This window comes from Mustela nivalis, assembly GCF_964662115.1.
Source record: "Mustela nivalis genome assembly, chromosome: 12".
Classification (NCBI taxonomy): Eukaryota; Metazoa; Chordata; class Mammalia; order Carnivora; family Mustelidae; genus Mustela; species Mustela nivalis.
In genome coordinates, this window is record NC_139031.1 from 10475667 (window position 1) to 10482877 (window position 7211).

Sequence of the window (7211 nt, forward strand, 5' to 3'; positions counted from 1 at the left end):
AAAGATACCATTTTGGCCATAGAGGCATCTAGACCACAGAGAAATATCCTTCCAGAATGAACATTACCTTTGTCTCACTTAATCCCCCCCTTCTAAGAAAGAGGTTTAGAGATGAGTAGCCTTTTCAACTGATGGAGTTAACCCATTCGACATAGGGCAGGCTTCTTTAGCCTAATCATTTAGGACACAAATGAAATAGCGACCACCCACTGGAGAAAAGAAATAATAAGATACTCGTCAGATCCCAGTATAGTCTGCCTTCCCACTTGGCTCAAACCATACAGAGAAGGAAACTTGGCCACTTAGTAAAAAAAAAACAAAACAAACAAACAAACAAAAAAAAAAAAACAAAAGAATATCAAGTGGTACAAACTGCTTATCAGAAAATGAATAATGATACAATAGTCAGTCACAAGATAGTTAAGACTAACAAAAATATGCCCCCAAACAAAACAAAACAAAAAAACCTTTTTAAAAGGCATACTAGGAAATAAAACTCAATTTACCAGAGATTTCACCCATATCTGGGTCAAAATCACGTCACCAAACGGGGCCGCAATCAGGGAATTCTGACTCTACCCTGAAAACCAGAGTCTCAGTCCTCATGAATCTTTATTTCTTTTGAATCTCTGTTCTCAAGCATCCTGTCAAGGATTCTGACCCTGCTGTAGGACTAAATGAGGGCTCTTAAAGGCAGCAACTATGTTAGGCCTGAAGATCTTGAAAGGCTCCAGGATAAAATACTTAGTGCACAGAGAACTCCTGAACCACTTCCAGTAACTTGGCCGGGGTCAAGCTCTGGGCCATGGGAAATGGTATACTGGATCCAAAGTAATACATAGCAAATCAATCTGAAAACAACTGGCCAAATAACCAGATGAAGTAAAATTTTAGTATCATATACTGATGACAACTGTGTGTGTGTGTGTGTGTGTGTGTGTGTACATGAGGGTTTTAAAGACTCTAAGCAGAATTATGCAGTGGATACCTTAATTAGAGTTGATGTCCCATGGTGAGCTCCAGCTACTCCTGTAATGGCAGGAAATTGGTTTATGAATGTAGACACGTGGTTGCCCTTAAAGGACTAGAGCCAATGTATCCCTCTAATTACATCTAAATCCTACATTCAGAAGGGAAAAAAAAAAAAAGAAAGAAAAGAAAAACAGTGTTTGGGGAGATTCTACCCTATTTTTCTCTGAAAATACTTGAAGCAAGATTCCTTGGTGCAGGCACTTCCAAGTTGCAAGTAATAAGTGATTTAATTTAACGTGACTAGGATATTATGATTTTTCTGTCAAAAAGATTCCATCCTCCTGGACCCTTCCAGAGATAACGAGTCTGGGGTTGGAGTTGGGACACTGTCTTAAGGCTTTTAAAGATCAAGTTAAAAGGAAACATGGACATTGTCTGAATCCTGCTAAACCCAGACAATTTGACAGAAGAAGCAACTCGTTACAACTCAGAAGCACGCAGAACTTTGAACTTTACTTGCCATAATCCATTTGTTATAATACAGACTTTAAAACTGAAAAAAAAAGTAGTTTTAGGAACACCGTCATGTTATAATCTACATAGTTATAATGTGTGCTAATAACTGAAGTTGGGTCTTTTAGAGTCAGAACCTCACAACATTCTTGCTATTTTGGAATATGTCATGTTCACCAAAAAAAGTGCGTAAGAGATATGTACAATTACATATGTAATGACTGTAAAGTGAAGCTTCAGGCTTAGCACCAGGCTAAGAGAGTATCACCAGGAATTAAAGCCCCTCCTGTGTCCTTCTAAGAACAAAACACCTTCCTTGCCTCAAGGTGGAACACTAACCTGACATCTGTGATCTTCCCATGCTTTCCTTTATAGTTTTCCTCCCCTTTATGCACAACCTTCAAAAATATAGTTTATTGACACCTGGGTGGCTCTGTTAGTAAGTGTCTAATTCTTGCTTTGGGCTCAGGTCATGAACTCATGGTCATGAGATCAAGCCTGCCTCGAGTCAGTGCTCAGCGTGGAGACTGCTTAAGATTCTCTCACTCAGGTACCTGGGTGGGTTATTTTGTTAAATATCTGCCTTCAGCTCAGGTCAGGATCCCAGGGTCCTGGGATAGACCAAGTTAAAAGAAAACATGGACATTGTCTGAATCCCTGCAGGATTCTTGCTCAATTGGAAACCTGCTCCTTGCTCAATAGAAAACCTGCTTCTCCCTCTCTCATTCCCCCTGCTTGTGTTCCCTCTCACTGTCTTTCACTGTCAAATAAATAAAATCTTTAAAAAAAAAAAAAGATTCTCTCCCCCTCTGTGTTCCCCCACCCTACTCCTCCAACCACCCCCATACACAAATGAGTGCACTCAAAAAAAAAAAAAAAATATATATATATATATATATATATATATATATATATATACTATACTTTTAACTGATTTTTGAACTTTATGTAAACATAAGATTATATTTTATGTAACTTTTATGGCTTCCCTCTTTTATTCAATATTATATTTGTGAAATCCATCTACACTGATACCTATAGCTATAGTTTATTTTTATTTCTGCCTAATACTCTACTGTATGAATATAGTACACAAAACACAATCTGTTTTGCTCTTGATAGATATTTGATTGGATTTATTTGTGTCTATATACTACTGTGACCGTTTATGGGTCTCTACACATCTGAAAGGGTCTCTCTGGTATTCCCTAAGAATGGAACTGCCATGCCATAGGATATGCACAGGTTCAACTGTACTAGATGAAAACAAGTTACAAACAATGGCAAGTTCAAGTTGTACTACTCTGAATATACGATGAGTTTCCATTGCCCTAGATCCTGAGGACACTTATTAGCATTGCTCCCACCCACTTTTTGCCAAAATGAGAGTACATAATAGCATATTAGAGTGGCTTTAATTTATGTTGTGCTGGTTATGCAGCTTCAAAAGATTAATTTGATACTTAGATTTTGTTTCTTCCTCTTGTGCATTTTTCTGTTGGGTTTTCTACATGTCATGATATTCTGTTTATATAACTGGTCAGTTACGTGTGTACCAATAGCTTCTCTCACTCTAGGTTGCCCTTTCTTCTTCTGGTATCATCTGATAAACATTTACTTTTTCTGATAAACATTACAAGTCAAAGTTATTAATCACTTCCTTATATTTAATGCTACTTTTATCTCCATTAAAAATTATTTTGTTTATCCAAACTCCATGAAGATACTTTTCTATATTAATTTCCAGGAGTTTGGCAATTTTCAAGTTCAAATGTTTTTTCAATCACAAGAAATAGAAACACAACTTCACTGTCTAAAAATATGGATTCCCAGGGGCGCCTGGGTGGCTCAGTGGGTTAAGCCACTGCCTTCAGCTCAGGTCATGATCTCAGGGTCCTGGGATCGAGTCCCGTATCAGGCTCTCTGCTCAGTGGGGAGCCTGCTTCCTCCTCTCTCTGTCTGCCTCTCTGCCTACTTGTGATCTCTCTCTGTCAAATAAATAAATAAAATCTTAAAAAAAAAATGGATTCCCAGCTATCATAGCATGGTTCATTGAAGTCTATTCTTTTCTTCTCATCTGCTGGGCCAAGTTCTGTATACTGTGGGTCTTTTGGAGGCTCTCTGCTTTTTCTATTGATTTATTTTTCTATCTCTGTGTTAATCCTATGATATTATTATATTTTTATATTTATTCATCCTTATTTTTCTTCTAGAACACTATTCATGGTTCTTTGTTGCTTCCCTTTCGATTTTAAAATCAGCTCACTGTGTTCTACTGAAACAAAGAAGCAAACAACTACTACTACAATAAAACCCTGCTGTGATTTGATTCTAAGCAATTTTTAAAAAATATATATATAGATCAATTTGTGGGGAATTGACATCTTTTAAGAAATTAGTTTTTCAGTCTATGATCATGCCTTTACCTCAGCATCTCCTTAGGTTTTCTAGATATGTTACTTCATTCTTGACTCCTTCATAATTTCTTTAATGATTTTATTCATTTCTTAGGTGGAGAGAGAGGTAGTAAAAGAGGAAACACAAACAGGAGGAGTGGGAGAGGGAGAAGCAGTCTCCCCACTGAGCAGGGAGCCCCATGTGGGGGCTCAATCCCAAAACTGGGATCATGACCTGAACAGAAGGTCATGATGCTTAACGACTGAGCCACCCAAGTGTCCCTTGAATCCTACCATCATTTTTAATGTAAGTGGATTTTTCCATTATTCCAAATGAATGAAATATTCATTTCACAACTGGAATATTGATTCTATATAGGAATACAGTTAATGTTCATATATTAACTCCAGCAATATCACAAAATATTAGTATTTGTGTTAACTCTGGCAATACTGCTAAACTCCATAGCTTTCAAACTGAGAATTTTCCAAATTCATACTCATATCACCTGTTAGTACTAAACATTTTTAAAATGTATTTCCAGTCCCTATAACACTTACTTGTCTCTTTCTTTATTGTTTATATATTTTCACCTTAATGGTCTGTACTGGCTAGCACCTTTAATGTTGAATAAAAATGGTACCAGTGCACATCCTTCTCTTACTCTAATCTCAAAGGGAAATGTTTGAATATTTCATCACATAATCGATGTCTAACAATAGGTTTTGTACACATCCATGATCAGCTTAGGAAACTTTGTTTTCCTTCCTTATTTTCTAAGAGATTTTTACTGAATGAACTTGGAGTTTAATAAAAAAACATTTGTTCAACTGATGCTACCTTTTCTTTTTTCATCTGTTAACCTATGTGGGTTCATAAATTGAATTTCTAATGTTTAACCAATACGGCACCCTGGTATCAACCTAACTAGTTATGTGCATTGTGACAGGCTAAAGTTATTATTTATAAGTTTAATAGTGTTCTTAGGATTCTCACATCTCTATTCACACCTTTGACTGGGCTACAATTCTCCTTTTTTTTAGTGTCCTTGACACATTTTCTTATCAAATTAACATCCACATCATAAAATAAGTTATTGAATATTCCTACTTTTGTTTTCCTTCGATAAGTTTCATAAGACTAAAATTATTTGTTCCTTGAATGTTTGAAAGAACTCACCAGACACTGTGTCTGGAATTTTCTTTCTAAGAAGTTTTCATAAAATTTCCTTGATGGTTAGAGAATTATTAACTTCCTTCTCAATTCAGTTTTGAAAGTTATGCTTTCCAACAATTTATGTCTGTAACTTTCCCAATGTGTTGGCTTCAAGGTGTTTAGAACATCCTTGTGTGATTACTTATTCTACACATCCCCTCTCCTTTTCTCGTCCTTTTCATTCCTAGTGTTATTATTTGTCCTTCACTTACCTCTTTTGTCTTTTTTTTTTTTTAGATTTTTTAAATTTATTTGACAGAGATCACAAGTAGACAGAGAGGGAGGCAGAGAGAGAGAGGCAAGCAGGCTCCCTGCTGAGCAGAGAGCCTGATGAGGGACTCGATCCCAGGACGCTGAGATCATGACTTGAGCCAAAGGCAGCGGTTTAACCCACTGAGCCACCCAGGCACCCACCTCTTTTGTCTTTGATCAGTCTCACCAAAGACTCATCTTTTCAGACATTCAAGTTTGGTTATTTCCACTTTTTTTCTATTTAAATAATGTCTACTCCTAGTTTCATTATTTCCTTTCTTCTGCTTCTTGGGGGAGGCATATTTTGCTACCACTTTCTAAGTTCTTAACTTGATGTTTTGTTCAATTTATTTTCAGTCTTTCTTCTCTTTTATTAATATTGAAGGATGTGCATTCTTCAATGATCACTTTTTTACTCCATCTTTCCCAAGCAGAGTTCATTCTCTCTGCCCTGTCTCCCTCCATTACAGCAGCAAGGCTTTGGCAAAAAAGGACAAATGAAAATTCTTTCAGATGCTGTCATAAACTAAAATAAAAACTAACCAAACCTTAAATTAGACAGATTTCTTTGTAATCCATTAAAACTGATCCCCGTCTGATACAAAATGCTGCACACTGTACTAACAGCTACAAGGAACATATAAATTCACCAAACTCATCACTCAGCACCTGGCTTCCACTGAAACATTAGCTTTCAGCTCTATGGCTCTTCCCAAATCAGCAGCACTAAGCCCAGGTATCTTGTGAGGCCTCACAGCTGCCTGAGCCCTGCATCAGGACGCACTGCCTTGCCTCTCACCAGAAGCAACTTGCCCAACACAGAATGTCCACTCTGAACTCATATGGTCAGTAGTGATCTTCCAAGTTCCTAACGCAGGATCAAAGAACAAAAATGAAAACTCAAATCTCCAAGGATTTGAGGCTTGCCAAGAGCAGTTGCTGACCTCTGCTTTCCCTCATTTTGTTTTCCTCAGCCAGTCACCATTTCCTATCATTGTGGATCATGTTTCTCATTGAAATGACAGGAGTTTTACAGAGACCCTCACAGACCTCCCTGCTCAACAGAGGGAAATAGTATCATGCAGAGCATGATGGTGACATACAAAGAACACTTGAGGATACTGGGAAGGTCTCAGGCTAAATCATTTCAGTCTCACTTACAGACCCAAATCCAACAAGAACCACCTGAGTGTCACTCAAATGTTCAGGGACGTTGTCTACCCAAGCACCACTTTCCCAAAAAGGAAGCAGGAAGGAGATTCCAAAAGATAATCTCACCTTCTTCACTATGTTTAGCATCTCCAGACCATCCATCACCCTGCTACACAGATGACTCCTCTCCGTCTACTAGACTTCAGCTATAGTCACAAGATGACCAGGTGGACTTCTCTGGCTGTTTCTGAAATGTGAATGTAACAGGCATGGAGGAGGGAGGTGTTATTGAACTTCCTTCCCTGTGTGTTGGAACTGGGATTGTGTGCCTAGAGCTTATGGCAACACTGAGAGGATGTAGCTATCGGGTGCTTGTACTGATCAAGAACATAACTGTATGTGTTTGAATTGGAGCCTCCGGTATCTGGAGCGCATCAGAGAAGATTCCTTGCTGCTGATCTGTTTTCTGTTTCTGATTCCTTGTACTCTGATTCTTTTTCTTTGGTGTACTTTTCAGAGTCAAGTGGAGATTAGAGTATCAAATTCTAAGGAACTTGGAAGGAGACCAGTTAGGTTGCAGATAAACTTGGGCAGGGAGATAAAGTCAAATGCATCTCTGATTGATCTGGGATTGCTCAAGATGTTTTAGGTCTCCTGGACTAGGAAGGGAGATGTACTCTACAAAGAATATTGGACATCACATCATCTCT